Source organism: Leopardus geoffroyi, chromosome A3 (genome assembly GCF_018350155.1).
Source record: "Leopardus geoffroyi isolate Oge1 chromosome A3, O.geoffroyi_Oge1_pat1.0, whole genome shotgun sequence".
Taxonomy (NCBI): Eukaryota; Metazoa; Chordata; class Mammalia; order Carnivora; family Felidae; genus Leopardus; species Leopardus geoffroyi.
This window is the reverse complement of record NC_059336.1, coordinates 67490694-67514675: the sequence shown is the minus strand read 5'-3', so window position 1 is coordinate 67514675 and position 23982 is coordinate 67490694. Positions and strand designations below refer to the sequence as shown.

The 23982-nt window shown below is 41.4% G+C and overlaps 1 protein-coding gene across 1 annotated transcript in view; it reads left to right on the top strand.

Moving 5' to 3' along the window:
- The window catches only part of LOC123580764 (potassium/sodium hyperpolarization-activated cyclic nucleotide-gated channel 2-like), a 137353-nt gene extending 122592 nt beyond the window's left edge, over nt 1–14761 (top strand). Inside the window, exon 3 of the mRNA XM_045445979.1 lies at nt 14616–14761. The gene's annotated coding sequence lies outside the window, so the exon portion shown is untranslated. The remainder of the gene's footprint in view (nt 1–14615) is intronic.
- The last annotated feature ends 9221 nt before the right edge of the window (nt 14762–23982 follow it).

Below are 23982 nucleotides of genomic sequence, written 5' to 3'. Positions count from 1 at the left end.
GATTGGGGCCATCTCTATCATTGTAACTCATTTAGGGTGGTCCCTAAAGCTTGAAGTTGTTTTCTTATTCCCTTATCCCCTGTTTGGTGTAGGTTTCCCGGGAGGCTCCCTAAACATGGAGTGCGGGGCTCCCATTTATTAGTTTAAAAGGGGAGAAACCTTGAGTTCGTGGTGTGCAATGGACACACAGGAGGGCCAGGGGCAATAGGTCCGGCCATGGGAGGTCTGTTTTCTGACAGAACTTGGCTAAAGTTCCCTTGAGGGTGCAATTCATTCACTCTGCTTTCCCTGAGTTTTGAGGCTGGTAAGCAGTCCACCACAAACGCAGGCCCGTTATTGTTGTGGATTGTGGCCGGTAAGCCGAACCAGGGGACAATTTCTTCTTTGAACTCCTGGTGCGGGGTCGCGGTGCGGAAAAGGGAGAGAGCTATGGTCTACCTCCTTATTAGCTGCTATCTTGGCCACTTTATCTTTTAGAAAATTCCCTTGTGCCATATAGGGTTGTCTCCCTTCTGGTATCCTTTGCAGTGTAGAACTGCAACATTTTTTGGAAGGCAGACAGCCTCAAGGAGCTTTAGTATTTCCTCCTTGTTTTTGATGGTCTTCCTTGCTGCGGTGAGGAGGCCCCTGTCTTTGTAGATTGAGATTGTTTGCCCTCGCTGATGGTGAGGGCCCGGACTAGGGCATGTAATTTAGCCCATTGTGCTGACCATCCCACAGGTAGGGCATTGGCCTCTAGGACTTCATCTTTGGTTGTCACTGCATACTCTGCCTTTTGAACACCCTCTGTGATTAAACTGCTACTATCACTGAACAAGGTGAGGTCTGGGTTCTGTAGGGCCTGGTCATGCAGATCTGGGCAAGCTTGCAAATACTTCATCGGTCACCTCAGAACAGTCATGATCTGGTTTTCCTTCCTCAGAAGGTAGGAAAGTTGTGGGGTTCAGTGTGACCTGTGGATTCTCACAGAGGAGCCCCTGGTATTGTGCTAACTGAGAGTTGGAGAGGAAGCGGTGTCCTTGAGTGTTCATGAGAGATCTTGTCCCAGGGTGAGCTTAGAATTGTTGCTGCTAATGCCCTAAGACACGGCAGCCATCCTGTTGCAACTGGGTCCAGCTTCTTAGACAGGTATGCTACTGGCCATTGCCAAGGGCCAATGGTCTGTGTGAGAACCCCGAGGGTGACCTTTTCCTTCCCATGCACAAAGAGATTAAAAGGTTTTTCTATATTTGGCAGGCCAAGGGCTGGTGCCTGCCCCAAGGTGGCCTTTATCTCTAGGAAGGCGGCTTCAGCCTCCTCTGTCCAAACAGGGGGTTCTCGATCCAGCCCTACCAAGAGGTTACAGAGAGGTCTTGCTATTGCTGAGAATATGGGAATCCAGATTTGGCAGAATCCTGCAGCCCCCAGGAATTTTCATAGTCCTCTCTTAGTTTGGGGCTAGAGTAGAGAGGTGATGACATTTTTTCTCTCTGGCCCTAGTGCTCTTTTTCCTTGGGTGAGAAGGGAGCCTAAGTATGGGACTTGTTGTTGGCAGATCTGTGCCTTTTTCCATGAGACTTGATACCCTGAGTCTGACAGGAGTTGGAGGAGGGCCCCTGTGCCCTCTGTGCAATTCTCTCAGGTATTGCTGGCAAGGAGGAGGTCATCCACATACTGGAAAAGGGTGCAGTGTGTGGCCTCCTTTGGAAAGCTGGCAAGGTCTCCGGCTAGTGCCTCCCCACAGAGGGTAGGCAAGTTTTTAAAGCCTTGTGGGAGGCACGTGAAAGTCATTTGACACCCGGTGTCTGGTTCTATCCATTTGAAGGCAAACAAAGGTTGGCTCTGGGGGGCCAAACGGAGGCAGAAGAAGGCATCCTTTAAGTCTAGGCAGGTACACCAGCTGGCAGAGCCTGAGATCTGGCTGAGCAGGGTGTACAGGTTTGGGACCACTGGGTGTAAGACTTGAACTGGTCGGTATCCTCCTCCAGGCTTCTTGACTGGCAAGAGTGGGGTGTTCCAAGGCGATTGGCATTTCACCAGAATGCCTGCTTCTTGGATGCCTGCCTTTGCTTCTTCTGGGAGGGGGTATTGCCACTGTCTCTGTGGTGAAGCCCCTGGGATTAACTCTATAATGACAGGGACCTGGTAATGGGCAAGTCTGGAGGGGTTGTCCTCAGGCCACACAGTGGGCAAAGCAGTCCTGAATTCGGGTGGGCCACTTGATTGGGACTGGGCACAGAATAGCCTCTATTCTTTCTCTCTTGGTGTAGTGATTGCCATTATAAGGGGGCCTGATTCTTCTTGTCTTGGATCCATTTGGAGGCTTGTGCGTCCTGTTGGCTTAAAGGTTATTTGGGTTCCCAGCTTTGAGAGTATGTCCGGCCGAGGAGAGAGATAGGGCACTCAGGTAGGTAGAGGTACTCGTGCTGTACCATGTGGCCCCTGAGGTCTTTTTTGCAGTGTTTTTCTGTGTACCAGCTGGGTTTGGGACTTTCCCTGGTTGGACATTTATCCTTTCAACATCCTTTCTCCTAGCAGTAGGTGCATTGATCCCTTGCTAAGGAGGTTCTAGGCCTCCCCTCTTTTGATGGCTGGACCTTCCCCGCCCTTTTGTCCTGGCTCTCTTGTGCCTTGGGATCAAACGGGGTGTAAATGCAGTAAGCCTCACGTATCCTCTTATAATAATCCCTGGGGGATTCCCCTTGCTGCTGGGTATATTCATGGGCTTCTTAGCCCCTGCTCGGATCTCCCGGAGGAGAGCCTCTTGGTATAGGCTGATGTGGACTGGTATCTGGAGAGTGCCTGAGCCTGGCTGAGGGTGCAATCTGGCCACTGGTCTGGGAGAGAAAGGATCTGCTGAGTCCAGAGGTGGTGGGAAGACCTAAGGGACGGAGTGGGGAAGATTGCAAGATTGGTTCCTCCTCCAGATCACTGGCGAGAATTTGTGGAGGTCAGGACTTCTGTTGACCTTCCTTGGGCTACTTTGTCAAGGCAGCTAAAACCCTAGCTTATCCCTGTTTGTTGTAGGTAAATCACACCCAAGGGGGAAGGGTTTGGGCAATCTCTAACGAGGAGTCTGATACATACAGGACATACAGGATACATACAGGAACTGATTGGGGTGATCTGGGTCTCTGGTGACAGACAACACACCAGATGCAGCAGACCGTTGGGACATCTAAGGTTCCTTCTGAGGGCCATCCTACCCCAAAAGTGGGCCATTCTAACTCACACAGGGTCCTTAACTTGCCAGGGGTTATCTTAATTCCATAGTCTCCTGAAAACCTCTTCTTTGGTCTGTCCTGACCCCATAATGTTCCCATGAGATGGAGTTGCAAAGACAGACAGAAAGGTAGGAGCACCCCCTCTAATGAGGAAACCAGTCAGATGCCCATCTGGCCGTGTCCTGAAAGAACTTAGGTGACACTTAGCTGTAGTGGTCTCAGCTTTGTGACTTACGATCGGAAACTATTCCGATGCCGCCATGGACTGTATGTGGTTCACTACGGAATCGCAGACAGGCCCACTCTGTGGACTTTTGGGGACCTTAAAGGTGCCCGCCCATGGAGCCACAGAATCGAACTTGGCAGGCAAGCCAGACTGAGTTGCACGTTCGCACTCACATACACACCAGAGGTTATTACATTTCTTCCCACAGAATTCCTACCTGTGAGATCTCTGAGGTCTGCGGGGAGTGATCAGGTCCCCCTTTCATCCCTATGCATGGGCCGGACTGAATTGGGGACCCAGGCCTTACCGATATCTGATGTCGGGTCCAGGTCCTCACCTGCCAAGTCTCCTCGAGTCCGGCGGGAATGGCAGAGCGGGACCAGCCTGAGGCGACCAAGTGGGAGACTGCCAAAAATCAGGCAGGGTGCGCCTTCTCCATTTCGATTCCTTACCGCCTCTCCGTTTTCCCAAACTGGTGGCAACAATGGGCCAGCGCGGTTGGGTTTCCCGGTCAGGGAACCAAATGTTACGGAATCTGGTCTGGATCACCTGGTGGAAGAACCAAGTGGCACTCAGAGATCTTGGAAGGCAGGAGGTTTATTTCACACTGGCGGGCTCAGAGGAGATCACTCTCCAGAGGTCTGAGCCCCAAGCGTAAGCAGAGGGAACAATTTATAGTCTGTTACTTCTGCATTCCGCATTAGTAGTAATTTGATGTGTGTGGCAAGCGGGATAGGAAGAAGAACCTGGAAGGGGAGTCTTTGGTCGGTCAGGGACTGGAATTTCCCTATCAGTCCTGTCTGCCATCTTATAACAGATTTTTCCCTGTCAATACAATAAGCAGCATTCTCCATGGAGCTTTTCTTCTCATAATGGGAGAGAAGTAAGTAAAATATATATTATGTTATCTGTACAAGTCCTAAGGAAGATAAGAATGTAGGGAAGAGAAAAGGGAGTGATGAGTACACAGATGTATGCACACACAGTCACAGTGACACAAAGGGACTGAGGGAATCCTGGGGCAGGAGTAGGAAATAACGATGGTCCTGAGGCAAGAACATGCCTAGTTAGTTGAAGAAACAGAAAGAGAGCTTAGTGAGGCTGAAGGATAATAACAGGAGGTGAAGTCAGAGGAGCAATAAGGAGTGCGTGTGTGTGTGTGTGTGTGTGTGTGTGTGTGCGTGTGCGTGTGTGTGTTAGTGTATATGTGCACTGCTCACATGCAGCTTGAGTACAACTATACAGCCATTGTGAGGGATTTGGATGTGATTCTCAGTGACATGATGTAACTGCTTTACCAGGGTCTCAGGCTGCTGTGCTGAGGAGGGACTGTAGAAGACCAGGGTGGAGGCAGTGAGACCAGTTCTCCAGTTCTCTGACATCAACAGGATGTCCAACAGCTCAGTTTAATTCTGACACTAACTACCCGGAGTTAGCCCAGAGACCACACATTAAGGGCTCAGTCCTGTAACACTGCCCCACTTCAGTCCCAGGCCATAGTAGAGTACCCAGGCTACCATGACCTCCTCACCTCAGGTTCTAATTGCTTAGAACAACTCACACTTTACTTACTATTACCAGTTTGCTGTGAAGTATACAACTCAGAAAAACCAAAAGGAAGAGCTGCATGGGACAAGGTATGGTATAGAGAAGGGCACAGAGTTTCCATGCCCTCTGGGACTGGTCCCCTTCCAACTCCTTGATATGTTCACCAACTCAGAAGCTCCCCAAACTCATCTTTTAGAGGTTTTGGGAACTCTTTGGACAAAGACTAAATGAATGTATTTTTTATTATACCACGCTTTGGTTTCAGTGTCATAATCCTTTGGGTTACTACAAAGGAGAATATTCTCAAATCCATGCTACCTTTTAGTTTGCTTCAGATTATTTTTTGAATAGATAATATATTTATATGATCCAAACACCAAAACGATATAACAGTTATATGGTAAAAAATCTTGCACTCACATCTATCTCATCTGCTTCATGTATAGACCAAGCATTCATTCATTCATTCATTCACTTATTTTAATTTAGTTTAGTTTCTGCTTTTTTTCCTGGGAGTTTCTGAATTGCCTTTCTTTTTTTTAAAAAAAGTTTTTAATGTTTATTTAGTTTTGAGAGAAAGAGTGAGACAGAGCATGAGTGGGGGAGGGGCAGAGAGAGAGGGAGACATAGAATCCAAAGCAAACTCCAGGCTCCGAGCTGCCAGCACAGAACCCAATGTGGGGCTCAAACTCATGAACCGCTAGATCATGACCTGACAGAAGTTGGGCTGAGCCGACTAAGCCACCCAGGCACTCCTGAATTGCCTTTCTTTTTGAGGAAAGAAGGAATATGTGCCTTCTTTACTACATATTAAACATTTTTTAGCTTATTCCTTTTATTTATTGTTTACAATAGCTAATTCCACTTATATTAGGTACCTACAATAGTCAAATTTATAGAAATGGAGAGTAGAATGATAGTTGCCAGGGACTGGGTGGTTGGGGAAAAGATTTCCTGTTTAATGGATATAGAGTTTCTGTTTTGCAAGATGAAAAAATTCTGAAGATTGGTTATACAACAATGTGAATATACTTAACACTACTGAACTGTAAACTTAAAAATGGTTATTTTATTTGTAATTTCTGAAAATTAAAAAATGCTTTTTTAAAAAAGGTTAAAAAACAAAAGTTTTACTAATATCTATGAAAGTTAGGACTCTAGGTTTAAATAATAATAGTAATAATATAATATTACTATTATGATAAATAATAATTAAAATAATTATAATAAAGTTGCAGCTATTAATTATTGAGCATTTACTTAGTTACAGGATCTCTTTCAATTCTTAACACAACTCCCTGAGGTAGGCATCACCACCCCCATTTTAAGATGACAGTATTGACAAATGTGCCAAGGCCATCAGAAGGTCTCCCCACACTTTGAGATTGCTAGATGGTTTGGGTGGCAATAAGAAGCAGAAGAAAGAGGGCCACATTAGCAGCTAGGACCTTGGGCGCTTTGCTCAACTTCAGTGAGCTCCTCTGGATCAGAAATTTCCCCACTGTGCCCTGAGGAACTCCAGCAGTTTCACAGAGACCCCCATTCTCACCCAGAAAGTGTGGGGATAGAGAGGTCAGGTGAACAGAGCTAAAATCCTGCTGAACCAAAGCGGTTTGCATTTTTCTGTTTTCCATTTTGGACTTTCACCCTGAAGAATGGGCTCTGCTGCTAAAAAGAAATTTGAAAATCACTGGATTCGATTATCTCTGAGCTCACATTTTATAGCTCAAATGAATCTTCCTAAACACTGCATCTCTGGAACTTGTGGGTGGGCAGTGTGACATAATTTGCAGGGCTCAGAGCAAAAGGAAAATGCAGGGCCCCTTGTTCATCAAGCAGTTAAAAAAAAAGTGCCATTAAAGGCACCAAAACATGAAACTTCTTCCTTTCTTCTGTGGTCTTTTCTCTCAACTTGTCATGGTGTTTTTATTTGCTATTTTATGGCATTTTTAAAAAAAAAAATTTTTTTAACATTTATTTTTGAGAGAGAGACAGAGCGTGAGCAGGGAAGGGGCAGAGGGAGGGAGGCACAGAATCCAAAGCAGGCTCCAGGCTCCAAGTGTCAGCACAGAGCCCCACACGGGGCTTGAACCCACAAACCGTGAGATCATGACATGGGCTGAAGTTGGACGCTTAACTGACTGAGCCACCCAGGCACCCTGCTATCTTATGTCATTCTAAGTAAAGAGAAATTAAAATTTTAAATTATTGACATAAAGTTTACCATTTGTATTTATATTGGGAAAGACTAGTTTCAAATGCAAATATGAGTATTTGACTCATGCAGAATCGCTAAAATTATATAATTTGTATTTCATAGCTCATGCATGCATATGTGTTTTGTATAGTAGAAACACTATACAAAACTAACTCAGCTGTTTTTATTTGACATCTTGAGAGGCACACATTCTACCACCACTTACTCCCTTCTGATAAATAGGAAAGGACTCAGAAGAAGGGGAGCTGTGGGTTGCCCAATCTTTTCTTTCCTCCTTCTATGTCATCATTTTCAGCAGCAGTGGTTAGCTAATACAAGATAACAGGAGTAAGAAAGGATGGGATTGGGTTCCTTGGTGATTGGTGTTTCATAGGCTACCACTGCCTTCTTTTTGAGTGCAGAGGAAGTTCTGATAGCCTCTTGGGGCTGTCAGCACCCCTGTTTATTCAGTTGCTTTGATTTTACTTGCTTTGAGTCTCAGTGAACACATTGTGGGCCCACTGGAATCCTGTGCTCATAAGGATGTGAGTACTATATTGCAAAGGAGGTGGTAAGGAACAGCAGTGGACATACATAATGTGTCTATCTCCTCTGTTCACATATGTGCTCCACTGTCCCATTGGACTGCATTTAAGAATACAGATTCAGAGATGCCTGGGTGGCTCAGTCGGTTAAGGTTCCGATTGATTGATGGCTCAGGTCATGATCTCATGGTTCATGGGTTTGAGAGCCCAGCATTAGGCTCTGCGCTGACAGCATGGAGCCTGCTTGGGATTCTCTCTCTCTCTCTCTCTCTCTCTCTCTGCCCCTCCCCCACTCGTGCACACACACTCTCTCTCAAAATAAATGAATAAACTTAAAAATATATATAAAGAATGTCCATGTGACTTTGGTTAATAAGATGTGCATAAAGTAGCATATGTCTCTTCTGGCCAGAAGCACTTACGAGCTGGTGTGTGATTAATTATTTATCTCCCTTTCCACACCACCGTGACTAACAATACCCACATGGTGGAGTCTCCACCAGCCTGGGTCTCTAAGTGAGAACAGTGTGAAGCAGAGCCCACCCTCCCACTACCTTCCTGCTGACCCAGAGTGGACCTGTAGCAAAAGAAAAACATAAACCTTTGTTATAAAGATTTGGGAGTTGTTTGCTATTAGTCTGGGCTATTGCCTTAAAATTATCTTTGGAATAGTTATAAAATATATATTAAAAGCCAAACACTATAGCTTTTTTTAAAGTTTACTTATTTATTTTGAGAGAAAGAGAGAGGGTGAACGGAGGAGAGTTAGAGAAAAAGGGAGAGAGAGAATCCCAAGCAGTTTCAGTGCTGTGAGCACAGAGCCCGGTGCAGGGCTCGATCCCACAGACCATAAGATCATGACCTGAGCCGAAATCAAGAGTAGGAAATTTAACTGACTGAGCCAGCCAAGCTCCCACTCTATAGCTTTTTAAAAAGGTGACTCAGTTTTCTTCTTGAAATAGAAATTACCTTTGGTAAGTTTTGTATTTGTTGAATATTTAATCATCATTAATTTTTGTATGTGTGCTGTTTGAAGGGCAAAACACAAGGGTAAAATTCTAAAGGTTGAACCTAATTTTCCTTTGTATCTAAGGATCTCCACTGATATCCCAGAGTCACTGTAATATCCTAGAGTCCATATTTCATGCTGTTGGGCAAAACGTTTCCTTTTAGCAAACTTGGGTGAATAGAGAAGATAATAACTCTGAGGAATCTTTTCCCTGGCTTCACTTCCAGTACTGGAGTGATCAGAAGTATTTCCCCCAAAATAGATACAAGGAAAAACAAAAGGCCTGGATGACTGGGGCCTGAATAACTCTATACAACTGAAGTTCTCCCAAAGATATCACATATATGGTGCTTTTACTACTGATATTAAACTCCTCTTCTTTCTCTGATATCTGAAAGGATATACACTCCATCATTGAGGAGAGCTATTTATAAGAACATGGAAAACTTGTTTTAAAAGCAACTATCAAAACTGGCAGGGAAAGAGATTTGATGGATTCTTTTGTATTCAGAATTAATGCTCCAAGGAGAGAAAATGCCAATGAATGCAAAGGTCTGAGCAGCAAATTAACAATTCTCATGGTTGGTCTTGATATTTGATGTCAGATAAATTTCAGTGAACTGAGTCTCCAGTTTCTTTCATAGAGAAACATAAAAGTCTGCTCTCTATAGACTTTAACAGATGGAAAAGAAATATACTGAATTATGTAAAATGCTAACTCTGAGATCCAGTTATTTGAAGGCTCATAAAAGTCCAAGTATACTCCATATGTTTGGAAATACCTGGTCACTGACATTCGTAGACTTAATGTTTTCTGACTTCACTATCTTTGGATGGCCCTGAAGTTTTGGTACAAGCAGAACCTTGTAATTTTGTGAGAGCACAAATGTGAATAAATTGCCACAAGTCTGGGGTATCCAAGCCACTAACACCAATCCAGGAGGTGTGCCTAGCCTGCTGCCCACCAGCCCCAGCTCAGTGCAGTCTTGCTGTTCTCCATCATCAGCTGCATATGCAGTAAATCTCAAGAAGTATAAGAGGTATCATGTGTGTGTGTGTGTGTGTGTGTGTGCGCGTATGTGTGTGTGTGTGTGTGTGTGTGTGTGTGTAGCCCTGCAAAGAAAAAGAAAGCTAGTCTCTTATTCTAATGTTGTTGAAGAAAAGGTAAAACTCTCAGAAAGTAATTATTCTTAGGCAGAAAATACTTTGGGGATAATTACAAGCCATTGTTAAAATCTCTTTCATTTGAGGTTGATGATGTGATAAGTCACCCATATTCTATCTAAAGACACAGACTGTGGGGAGGGGGTTGTGGGAGAAGTTAGTTTACAACACTATTTAGCATCTTCCTGGCCAGGGCACAACTACTTTTCAAGTGAGAAATAAAACAATAAAAATTCAGTGAGGAAATGCACTGGAAATAATTACCTTTTACAGAAATGGGATTCAGGAGGTCTATAGAGGCATGTCCATGAAGCAATAGGCAATGTAGCTTCTACTACTGCAAAGAAAGCACCAGAAGTAAAAGTTGACTCAACAGTCTGGATAATGTGACACTAATAGGGGAGGTGGCCTCAGCTGACCCTCCTCTCAAGCTGAAGAAATTCATGCCCTAGCATAAATTCCTTATTCAACTCACAGGGAATCACCCTACATTCAAAGGCAATTACTTTGTTTCAGAAATACATTAAATGTTCATGCCAGGAAATGGATAGAGTTGCAAAGGAGACAAAAGGCAGTTGTCAATCATATTCTTTAATTTTTTTTTAAGTATTTATTTATTTCTTGGGAAACAGAGAGACAGAGTGCAAGCAGGGGAGGGGCAGAGAGAGAGGGAGACAAGAATCTGAAGCAGGCTCCAGGCTCTGAGCTGTCAGCACAGAGCCTGATGCGGGGCTTGAACCCACAAAGTGCGGCATCATGATCTGGGCCAAAGTTGGACACTCAACCGACTGCGCCACCCAGGCACCCCGATCATATTCTTTAAGGAGGCATTTATAGCATCAAGAATACCTTCTGAGGTGGGTCCTTGGCTTTCTGCATTCATATTGTATCTTCCTCTACGATCTCCTCACACTTCTTCCAGCTCTGAGGCTGGATAATCACTCAGAAGGGCAGGGGAACCCTGCCAATCTCCTGTGACTTGTCATTCTCCACTGTTCACACTTTTGAACAAGCACAATTGCATGGTCTCATCAGCATAGACTGGATTTTGCAGTTTCAGACCACTTTACAGATAATGTTAAATCAATCATTGTACAAGGTAGAATAGGTTTATTTTAATTTATCTTAATAGTTCTATAAAAGACTCTGTTCCTATATTTAGACAATATTTAAAAGTTTGAGGGAATTTAAAACTTCAGTGATAATATAGTGCAGTTCATGGGGAAAATTGTATCTTGTGTTGGTATTTATAAACTTACTTATTCACAACAAATGCATGACTTTAGGTGTCCAGACAGATACCAAGGACCTATGTTTTTTCGGATTAAACAGTTAACCATTTACATATATTTTTCTCTGCTTCATTCTGTATATTTTAAAAACCATTCTGTTTAAATAATGTCTCATTTTCAAGTAACAAAAAAATTTACAAAGTTGCAAGGAGAGAAAGAGTCAATGTAAACCAACTGTAACTCAGCTCTGGTGCTATGTGCCCCTAAGCCTAACAGAGCATGAAGGACTTGGAAATTAAGTCACTGTTTGAGAGTTAATCTTGTAAAGAAAACACTTATTAGATTGGAGTTCTAAAGAAGTTGGCTAAAAAGACAGACTGCCTCCCAAGTCAAAAGTCGGAAATACCTGGAAATCTAATAAAAATTTGCCCACTGCAGCTTTATCACCAATGTTACTACACCTGCAGAAATTATGTCCATTTCTTGAAGTATGGCAGACTAGGTAACCTGGTCAACCCTTCAGGTAAAAACAAATAAAAAAAATAAAATAAAATTTACAACCATCTTTTTTAATGCATTAGTGATCTAGCAAGAAAGTGAGGAATACTCATGCCAAAAACTGAGTGAAAAGGGATAAAATAACCCAGAGATATAAGCTGAGTAATAAAATTGATTTTTTTCATTGAGGGCATTTGCTGAACTAGGTAAACAGAAACTTTGGTTTTTATGGCTTCATAGGTACTGAAGACAAGAGACAAAGTTCAGGGACCCCAAGAGTTGGGAGGGGACATCTATAATGAAATTAGGACCTTAAAAGCCTCACCCTTTTTCTAGTGTAAGACGAGCAAGCAATAAATCTGTTCACCCCAGAGAAACCACAGAAGACTGCAAGGAGAATTTTCTGCCTCAAATCTAAGTAAAAGGGGTAAACAAAATCTCACTTGAGAATTTATAATCAAATGAATTTGCTTTATCTACATGATCAGGCTGAGGATTTAGCTTAAAGTGTTCTTGGGCAGAATGTGCCCTCAGGCACCTGGCAGAAGGAAACCTACCTTCATTCCAGACCTCAAAAATTCCCAGAGATAAACTTCTATAGAATGTAGTATATAATAAAAAACTATGATATACAAAAGAAAACAAGACAATATGATGAAAGCCGGCAGAAATCAGAGTTAACGCCATCAGCTCATCAAAGACTTCAGGTACAGGAATTATCAGAAACAGAATATGAAATAAAAGAAAATTATGGAGGAAATGAATAAAGAACAATAATATGAGTGAATCTCTGGAATCTAGTCCTGAAATCATTATTGCACTATTGCACTATATGCTAACTAACTTGGATGTAAATTAAAAAACAACAACAACAACAACAACAACAACACTAACATGAGGAATGACCAAGCATATTAGAGAATGAACCAAATAAACCTTATAGAAAGGAAACTTGGTAATTGAAATTATAAATCAAATGGGTTTAACAGAAGATTAGATATAAAGAGAATTAGTGAAGGGGCGCCTGGGTGGCTCAGGTCATGATCTCACAGTCTGTGTGTTTGAGCCCCGTGTTGGGCTCTGTGCTGTCAGTTTGGAGCCTGGAGCCTGCTTCGGATTCTGTGTCTCCCTCTCTCTCTGCCCCTCCCCCACTCACGCTCTGTCTGTCTCTATCAAAAAATGAATAAATGTTTTTAAAAAATTAAAAAAAAAAAGAATTAGTGAAGCAGAATGTAGATCACAAAAATCTGCCATAATTTTACAGAAAGAAACAGATACAGAGAATAAAAAAGAGAAAGACACAAAGTGAGAAGGTTTAAAATGTACCTGAATAGAGTTCTGCAGTGTAATAGTTGGTGTTACTGTGTCAACTTGCCTAGGGCATGGTACCCAGATATTTGGTCAAACATTATTCTAGATATTTCGGTGAGGGCATTTTTTAGGCAAGATAAACATTTTAATCATTAGACTTTGAGTAAAGCAGATGACCCTCCATTATGTGGATGGGCCTCATGAAATCAGTTGAAGGCCCTGAGAGAAGACTGATCTCTTCAAGCAGAAAGGAATTCTACCAGCAGACTGTCTTTGGACACAGACTGCCACTCTTCTGTAAGTCTCCAGCCTGCCAGCCTACTCTGGATTTTAGACTCACCAAGCCTCCACAATCATATGAGCAAATTACATAAAATCTCTCTCTCTCTCTCTCTCTCTCTCTCTCTCTCTCTGTCTCTCTCTCCAGACACAGATGCACACACACAGACACACACATGCAGTGTTCATTCTGTTTTTCTGGAAAACCCTGACTAATATGTGCAAGGAAAGAGAGTGCAGCAATATTGAAGACATAATGCCTGAGAATTTCCCATAACTGATGAAAGATACCAATGTACAGATTTAAGAATATTCATGAATCCCTATGCATGATAAATACAAAGAAATCTGTAACTATACGTGGCATAGTAAAGCTGGAGAACACCAGAAGCAAGGATAAAATCATAAAAGCATCCACAGAAGACAGAATACTTTCAAATGAATGACAGTGAGACTGACAGCACAATGCTGGACAGCAACATTGGAAGTCAGAAGATCATGGAAGGATATCTTCATCTACCGAAAGGAAATAACTGCACCCTAGGATTCTATGCCTGAAAAGATTCCTTTTAAGAGTGATGAAGAAAGGAATAGAGATATTTTCAGACAAACAAAAGTGAAAGAAAGAAGTGAAAAATGAAACCATCAAAAAGTGAAATCATCCGAAGGGCCTTAGTAAAGGCTAAAGGATATATTTCAGGGAGAAGGAAAGCAATCCTTTCTTCCATGTAGGGAGAGAACCCATACAGACAGGGATGCTTGAAGTAGGTGTGAGATGCAAGAAGAATGAAAAGCAACGGAAGTAATAAACATGCAGGTAGACATAAATAAACATTAACTGGGGCACCTGGGTGGCTCAGCTGGTTAAGCGACCAGCTTCAGCTCAGGTCATGATCTCCTGGTTGGTGAGTTCAAGCCCCATGTCAGGATCTGTGCTGACAACTGGGAGCCCGGAGCCTGCTTCAGATTCTGTGTCTCCCTCTCTCTCTGCCCCTCCCCTGCTTTCACTGTCCCTCTCTCTCTCAAAAACAAAATAAAAACATAAAAAGTTAAAAAAACAAACATTAACTGCAAAAAATAGCACTAATGACATGTTATAGGATTAAAAACAGGAAAAGTACAAATAACAAGATATCTTCCCTCTGCTAGGTTGATGAAGACATACTTCCCATATCATCTTCTAAAATCGTTATTGTTTTTGCTTTCATATTTACATATTTCACCCACCTGGAATTCATTTTCATGTAAGATGTGAACAGGATGTCTCTATTAGTCAGCTTTGCTGAAGTAACAAACAACCCTCAAAATTTTAGTGGCTTGCACCAACATACATTGCTCTTATTAATGTCAGCAACTGCAGATTTGCTACCTCAGCTCTACCCTACGGTGTTTTTTCCTTGCAGGTCCCATGTGTCTTCTCATTCTGGAAACCAGGCAGAAAAGACAGCCCTTTATGAGATATGCCATTCTTGGGGCAGAAGGAAAGAGCTAGACCCTGTTAACTTAAATAACCTCCATGGATGTGGCATACGCAAGTGCTCAAGCCAGACACAGTGAGTTGGGAACATATGCTCCTTGTACAGGGAGGCATTACAAATCATATGGCAATGGGTAGAAGTATATAATCCTCTAACAGGAAAGAATACAAATCTAATTTACAAACTTCCTCATTTAGTTTTTTCCCTATGTGATGCCCAGTTGTCCTGCTATGATGTACTGAAAAGTCTATTCTTTCCTCAGGGATTGCTTTGCCAGCTTTGTTCAAAGACCAAGCTTCCCACATAGCTGTGCTCTTATTTTTTTCAATTTCTTTCTTCTTGTTCCCAAACCAGATCATCTTATTACTATAGTCTTTAGCAAGTCTTCATAACTGATTAACCAAATCTACTCACTTTGTTCAGGTGTATTTTGGCTCTTCTTGGATCTTTGCCCTTCCATAGACTTTTGTTGATTTCTGTAAACACCTGTTGGGATCTTGAATCGGTTTATATTTACATCTATTGATCAATTTAGAAAGAATTGGCATCTTTACAATATTGAATCTACTAATTCATTAACATGGCTATTTCGATCTTCTTTAATTTTTTCAGTGACATTTTATAGTTTCCTGAGTAGAGGTCATCATATTTTGTCTTAGATTTATTCCCTAAGTGTTTTATGCTTTAGATGATTTTTTTTAAATTATATATTTCCTTTCATTTTGTTTTCAGTAGTGTTTTATGCCTTTAACTTTTTTGTTGATTTCTTTTTAATGTTTACTTATTTTTGAGAGAGAATAAAAGAGAGAGAGAGAGAGCATGAGTATGGGAGGGGCGGAGACAGAGGGAGATAGAGAATCTGAAGCAGGCCCCCCTGCTGTCAGCACAAAACCCCGTGTGGGTCTCCAACCTGTGAACTGTGAGATCACGACCTGAGCCGAAGTCAGATGCTCAACCGACTGAGCCACCCAGGTGCACCACCTTTATTAACTTTTAATTTATATGTGAGATCCTCTGGAGTTTATTTTGTTGCAAAAATAAATCATTTTAACTTTATGTTTTTTGAAATATTAAGCCATCTGTACCAATAGTGCTTATTAAGAGTATATCTTCTCCCCTTTGAATGCCATCTTTGTCATATACTAAATTTCCATGAATGCCCCAGTTTTTTTTTCCCCTATGCAGTTTTCATGTATTTGGCCCATCCACCAATAATCTTTAATTATATTTTATTTCCCAGGCTCTATGTCTTTGCTGGTATGTAGGCTTTTTCTTTCTCATCCCTCTGTACTTTTTCTTAGATTAAGAAATTTTTGACTCTTATTCCTGATGCATAGACATGCAATTGATTTTTGTGTATTGATGTATTTACCAACCTTGCTGAATTCTAATAATTGTAATTGTTAATTCTAATAATTTACCAGGATGTTCATTTGGATTCTCTACTGTACAACAATATTACTTACAAATGAAGTATTGCCTACCAGGAAAGCTCACCCGAGCTTTGGTGTCCAGGGTTTTTTTTTTTTTTTAAGTTTTCTTATTTATTTTTGAGAGAGAGAGAACACACACATGGCAGAGAGAGAGAGGGAGAGACAATCCCAAGCAGGCTCCGTGCTGTCAGCATAGAACCCAACAGGGGGCTCCAACTCATAAACTGTGAGATCATGCCTTGAGCTGAAATCAGGAGTCAGATTCTTAACCAACTCAGCCACCCACGAGCCCCAGAGTCCGGGGTTTTTATTGGGGTTCCATCGTGTAGGCATAGAACGCTTGTGTGACTGAACTTAGTTATTCAGTGGTCAGTGTCTCTGAAAGTCAAGTGTGGTGTGGGCCAATGCCCTCACCAAAAATCACATTGTTTTGAGTCCAAGTCTGGCTCTGTGCTGCACATGGCACCTGCTCTTTTCTCTCTCAAAACAGAAAAAAAAAAAAACATTAAGAAATCACATTGTTAGTGTACCCTGTTGGGTGTGGCCTGTGGCCCCAGTTATCAGGCAAGATAACTTGCCTGTATCAGATACTTATCATGCAAGATATTCTAAAGAACTGGTCAGAGAACAGCCCTTGGTTTAGAATGTAGAGGGTTTGGGCAGCCCAAGCCAGCTGAGTTAACCCCTTACTGTACATTTTATAGAGAGGGTTTTTGTTTTTGTTTTTTTCAGGGAGAGTTTGTTTTCAACAGACTCCCAAGTGACTTCTAGTTTAGAACTTACGGTTTGAGACTTTTGGGATTACCTAGGTCATATGAATTTGAGTTTAGCTCTGCTTATGGGTTGGCTCTCAGTTTTAAATGATCAATGATCATTTTACCCCTTCTGTTATGCTCAGTGCCAGTGCAACACTCCTTGAAGTCATGTGTGTGTGTATATGTACATGTGTGTTAGGGTAGTACATTTAAATTTTTCCCCTACAATGAGGGCATAATGCTGCAACAAAGGATCCTAAATGGAATGGGCAGGTTTTCCTATTAGATTTACCAATTTTAGGGGTCTCTAGGTCTTGTCTTCTGTCCTCAAGCTTCAACAAGCCATGACTATCAACCTAAGCTTAAGTTTGCCAAGTTAGACAAATGTCCTTGAGGGAAATGTGACTTAGGTACTCTTTGAGTCCCTTTTTTCCCTTAGATATTGCCCTGGTCACTCCTTGCTGTTTTACAGTCCTATTGAGTGCTTTTCAGAATGGGCTTTTGGGGTGCCTGGGTGGCTCAGTTGGTTGAGTGTCCGACTTCAGCTCAGGTCATGATCTCACCGTCTGTGAGTTTGAGCCCCGCGTCGGGCTCTGTGCTGACAGCTCAGAGCCTGGAGCCTGCTTCGGATTCTGTGTCTCCCTCTCTCTTTGCCCCCTCCCCACTCATGCTTTGTCTCTCTCTGTCTCAAAGATAAATAAAAACATTAAAAAATTAAAAAAAAAAAAAAAAAAAAAGAATGGGCTTTTAAGGGGCACCTGGGGGGCTCAGTCAGTTCAGTGTCCTATTTTGGCTTGGGTCCTGATCTTACTGTTTGTGGGTTCGAGCCCTGCATTGGGCTCTGTGCTGACAGTACAGAGCCTGCTTGGGATTCTCTCTCTCTCTCTCTCTCTCTGCCTGTCTGTCTCTGCCCCTCCTCCACTTGCACTTTCTCTCTTAAAAATAAATAAATAAATCTTTTTTTTAATAAAAAAAAGAATAGTTTTTTAAAATATATTTAATTCTGTACTTTAGATTTTTCCTTTTTTTTTTTTTTTTTTGCAGGAAAATTTAGGAGGCTAGGAAACACCTAGACACCTATACTACTGTGGTACAAGACCAGTTCATTTGTTTTCATATTTTCATTTATCAAATAATAAAGATATTGGGACGCCTGGGTGGCTCAGTCAGTTAAGCGTCTGACTCAGGTCACAATCTCATGGTTCATGGGTTCAAGCCCCGTGTTGGGCTCTGTGCTGACAGCTCAGAGCCTGGAGCCTGCTTCGGATTCTGTGTCTCTCTCTCTCTGCCCTTCCGCCACTCATGTTCTATATCTCTCTCTGTCTCTCTCTTAAAATAAATAAACATTAAAAAAATTTTTTTAAATAATAATAAAGATATTTAAGGTTATAAATTTTCCTTTGACTATGACTTTTGCCATTTCCCATAGGTTTTATTATAAATTGCTATCCTTTTGTTAATGTCTAAATATATTGTGATCTCAGGTTTTATTTCCTTTTTGATGAAGGGGATATTTTAGAAAGCATTCTTTCATTTTAATGTGGTTAAGTGTTTCTATTTTGTTATGTTTTTATATTCTTCTGTTGATTTCTAGCTTAATTGAATTGTGGGCAGAGAATGTGGCTTGTACAATCTTTATGTCTCTGGAATCTATTAAGATTTTCTTTGGGCCAAGTACATGATCAATTTTTATGGATATGCTGTAAGCAATCAAAAAGAACGTGTTTTCTCTGTTTATAGAAACCCTGTGTAAACAGGGATAAGATTTGTGCTTTAAATTAATGTGCTTTTCTCTTTCACATTTCCATATTTGTGTTTTTCTTCCACTGTCCAGAGTAATCTGTTGCCTTAGGTGAAAATTTGGACAGTTACAGCAGGGTAAAAAGAGAGAGTGGTAGTCTATGTTCAGCTTTTGATCACCAAAATAGAATTTTTTAAAATCTAAAGTAGAACAATATTCTTAAAAATCAAGCTTTCACCAGAGAGAAAAGGATTTTCTAAATTCCTTATGTTCATTAGCATATCCAAATACAGGCCTCAGGGATTTTTGCATGCTGCGGTTAAAGTAAACCACAAGTAGACAGAACTCAGTCTGTGAAGTCCTTGTTAGGAGATCACTTTTTCTGTCTTGCTCTTGTCCTCTGTAGTGGAAAAGGGAAAAGACCCGTGTTCTGACCACCTTATTCTGGCTATCATCTTGGACAGAGTGGTTTTGAGGGTGATATTGGTCCTGATGGTAGGGCATAGTGGCTTCAAGCAATAAGATGTCAGAAAAGCTGGAATAAAAAAAGAAGGAGGTGGCGCCTGCGTAGTTCAGTCAGTTGAGCTTCCGAGTCCTGATTTTGGCTTGGGTCATGATCTCATGGTTTGTGAGTTCGAGCCCCGCTTCCAGCTCTGCACTGGCCATGTAAGCCTACTTGAGATTCATTCCCTCTCTCTCTCTCTCTCTCTCTTCCTCCCCCCACCTCAAAAATAAATAAATAAACACTTTAAAAGAAAAGAAAAGAGAAAGAAAAGCTGTCATCAGAGTGGACTTGTACCTCCCTTCCACTTAGAACTGTTAGGAACGTCTACCACTTAAGAGTGGCCTCCTCACCGTCATGTGGGGACAAGCCAGACTGTGATAATATAAGCATGGTCCTGTGGTGAAGGTAGGCAGAGAAAGGGCACAAGTTGGACCCCTTGTCTCCCTCAACCTCTGTGTGGTGTGGAAGCAGTCAGAAGTTCCCATATCCCCTCCAAAGTGGGTGGCTGGCTTCCAGAGTGAGGGTTGAGCTGACCTGGTCCCAGAGGCTGTAGGTGGATGGCAAAAGCTAGAGGTCTGACGTTAGTTTGGAGTGGAAGAACGTGCAAACCAGGCTTCCAAATCCTAAGCAGGGCTGTTAGTGCCTGCCTGAGTTCAGAGGAAGATAAGGAGGCTACCAGCCACAGACCTAAGCAGTGGATTCCCCCTAATTAGGTACATCAGGGACATCATTACAGAAACCTGGTGACTCTGAAGGCAACACCGGGTCCTGCCCACATAGATCCAAGCCCTCTCTGCTGAACCGCAGATATCCTTTTGAGAGTGGTAGGGTGTGGAAGAAGAAATGCAGAACTCTGAGTATACACCCCAAAGAGACAAAAGACCCAAGACAGACTGAGGTACCATTAGTTAGCAAAGGTAAGAACCACTCCTTTTAGTGCCAATGAGGAAAAGCTGGTGAGGAAGATTCGATCATTATAAGGAATTGAGAAGCTACAGTTTTTAGACATAACTAAGTAGTTGTGAGTGCAAATGTGTGACTTCCTTAGCACCCCATTTCTCTGAGGCACATCAGATTGCTGCTTGTCTTATTCAAGTCCTGTTTATCCCTCATCTACCATTTGTCAATGTGAGCTGTCAAATTATTAAAGAGAAGTATTACCCCCTCCCCACTGAGAGTAGTTTTATCAACATTTCTGTTTCTGAGCAATTTTGCCATAAATACTTTTCTGTGTTGATGTTTGGTAACAACATATCAACATATATTTTCTTTGATGGGCTCTATTATTTATCCTTATAAAATATTCATTTCTGTCACATTTAATGTTTTTGGCTTTGAAATCTATCCTATCAGATGGTAACTTAGGGAGTCCTGCTTACTTTGTGTATTAGTTTCCTAGAACTACCCTAACAAAGTGCCAAATACTTGGTAGCTTAAAACCATGGAATTTTTTTTTTTTTAACATTTATTTATTTTTGAGAGACAGACAGAGTATGAGTGGGGGATGGGCAGAGAGTGAGGGAGACACAGAATCCAAAGCAAGCCCCAGGCCTGAGCTGTCAGCACAGAGCCCGACACGGAGCTCGAATTCACAGACCAAACTGTGAGATCATGACCTGAGCTGAAGTCAGACGCTCATCTGACTGAGCCAACCCAGGCACCCCCACGGAATTTTTTAAGATTTTTTATTTATTATTTATTCATTTATTTATTTTGAGAGAGAGTGTGTGTTCACGTGTGAGCAGGGGAGGGTAAGAGAGAGAGGGAATCCCAAGCAGGCTTAGCATGGAGCCTGAAGCAGGGCTCAAACCCACAAACTGTGAGATCATGACCTGAGTCGAAATCAATAGTCGGGACACTAAACTGACTGAGCCACCTAGGCGCCCCAAAGATTTTTTATTTTTAAGTAATCTCTACACCCACTGTGGGGCTTGAACTCACAACTCTGAGATCAAGAGCTGCATGCTCTTCTGACTGAGCCAGCCAGGTACCCTACAAACCACAGTTTATTGTCTCACAGTAGTGGAGGTTGAAAGCCTGAGATCAGGGTGTCAATAAGGCCATGGTCCTTATCTCTTTTAGCCTCTGGTGTGTGTTGGCAATTCTTGGCTTATAAATGCATCACTGCAGCCACATGGCCATCTTTTGCCTTTGTGTCTTCACATGGTCTTCCCTCTGTGCGTGCCCATGTCTGCATCCAAATTTCACCGTTTTATAAGGATACCTGTCCTACTGCATTGAGGCCCACCCTAATGACTCCATTCTAATTTGATTACCTCTGTAAAAACTCCATATCCAAATAAGGTCTCATTCTGAAGAACCAAATACAGTATGTTCTGAGGATTAAGACCCCCACATATCTTTTGAGGGGTTTATGATTCAAGCCATAACGCTTTGTGTTTGCATGATCTATTTGACTCTTTATTTCCAATTTTTATCATTTTGTTCTTAGTACATTTTTTTTTTTTTAACGTTTATTTATTTTTGAGACAGAGAGAGACAGAGCATGAACAGGGGAGGGGCAGAGAGAGAGGGAGACACAGAATCGGAAACAGGCTCCAGGCTCTGAGGGGTCAGCACAGAGCCCGATGCGGGGCTCGAACTCACGGACCGTGAGATCATGACCTGAGCCGAAGTCGGCCGCTCAACCGACTGAGCCACCCAGGCGCCCCTAAGTACATTTTTTTTGATAGAAAATATTTAAGAGTCTATTTTTATAGAGAATTCAATCCATTTATATAAATTTTAATGCTTTCATCTTATTTTACATCTACTAATATACTTTACTATGTTACCTCTTTTCTCCTTTCCTGAATTCTGCTGGGTTAATCAACTCGTAACTATACTTCCCATCAAGATGAAACTGTTTGAATGCTTAATTTTTTTACTTCTTTCATTCTCTCCTTCCTCTTTGCCCCCATTTCTGTTTTTCTTTTTATTAAACTAATATAAAATTTTAGTTTCAGATTATTTTTACATACTTCCTTATAGAATGGCTCTTTCTGTTGCCAAGAATCTTTTCTTAATCCTTACACAGCAGTTTGCAATCATATTAGCATCAGCCATTTAGATTTAATTGTGTTTAGTTTATGGCTTACCACTGTTTCATATATTATAGTCTAACCCTATTTTGAGATCTTTGTTCTGAATTTCATTTTTATTTGGTTGGAGTACTTCCCAAGCAATTTCTTGGAAATTTCTTCAGAAAGAGCATATGTCTATATATTTTTTGTGCCATTGTATGTCTGAAAAAAGTCTGTCTTTTGTTTTCATATATAATGATAACTTGGCTCAAAATAGGAATCTCAACTCATGGTCCTTTTCTTTCAAATGCCTCTAAATGTTGTTTCCCTATATCTAGAGTCAAATTATGCAGATGAGAAATCTGAACCTGGCCTGATTATCTTTTCATTTGGGCAATTACATCTCTGTCTGAAAGCTTGTAAGATCTCCTCTTCATTCTTAGGGTTTAGAAATTTCACTGAGATGTGGCCAGGTTGTTTTTTTTCCTGAATTCTGCCCACCACTTTATGAGTTTTTTCTTTCTTTTTAAAATTTTTTTTAATGTTTATTTATTTTTGAAGGAGAGAGAGAGAGACAAAGCATGAGTGGTGGAGGGGCAGAGAGAGAGGAGGACACAGAATCCAAAGCAGGCTCTAGTCTCTGAGCTGTCAGCACAGAGCCCCGTGTGAGACTCCAACTCATGAACAGTGACATCATGATCTGAGCTGAAGTTGGTTGCTTAACTGACTGAGCCACCCAGTCAGTTTTCAACTGAAAACTGACTTTTCAACCTGAAGACATTTTTTAGTTCAGGAGAGTTTTTTCTCTATTTTCTTTTCTTTGTTTCTTTCTTTCTTTTTATAATTTTACCTGCTACAATCATTGTTTTTATCCATCTGGAACTTTTATGATTCCCAGGACCTTTGGCTTTGCCTTTCATGGATCACCTTTTTACTTTTGATTTCCCTTTATCATTTTGCTCAAGGATGCGAGATAAAGATTCCATTTATATGTTCAGATCATTCATTTTCCTTTCATCATCATCCATTCTCTTTTATACCTCTCTTGAATTTTTTGGTAACTTTTTGTTTCAATATAGTTTTTAAAGTACAGAAAAGATGGGGCGCCTGGGTGGCTCAGTTGGTTGAGCGGCCGACTTCGGCTCAGGTCACGATCTCGCGGTCCGTGAGTTCGAGCCCTGCGTCAGGCTCTGTGCTGACAGCTCGGAGCCTGGAGCCTGTTTCCGATTCTGTGTCTCCCTCTCTCTGACCCTCCCCCGTTCATGCTCTGTCTCTCTCTGTCTCAAAAATAAATAAACGTTAAAAAAAAAAATTAAAAAAAAAAAGTAAAGTACAGAAAAGTTTCAAGAAAAGTATAAGACATCCCTTTTACCAATTGTTTATGGTTTTGCCCCATTGTCTGTGAAATTTTTAAGGAATCATATTTTAAATTTCTGTTTGTTCATAGATAGTTTATAGTATTTGTTGCTGTCACAAATAAAGAAATTTTTATTATGTTTTCTGGATGGTTATGTTTGGCATATATGAAAGTTGGTGGGGGGAATATTTATCTAGTAATCAGACTTGTTATTAAACTTTCACATTATTCCTACATTTATCAATTAGTTTTTTTGTATTTTCTTAGTGGATGACCATATCAACTACAAATAATGACAACTTTATATTTTTCTTTCCTATAATTGAATGTCTTCCTACTTCCTTATGTTATTATTTTGACAAGGGTCTTCAGAATAATGTTGAATAACAAACACCCTGATCCTCCTGGTCTTATTCCTGATCTTAATGGGCCTTCCCAAGAAATTGAGGAATGTCACCTGGCATTCACATAAAGAGTG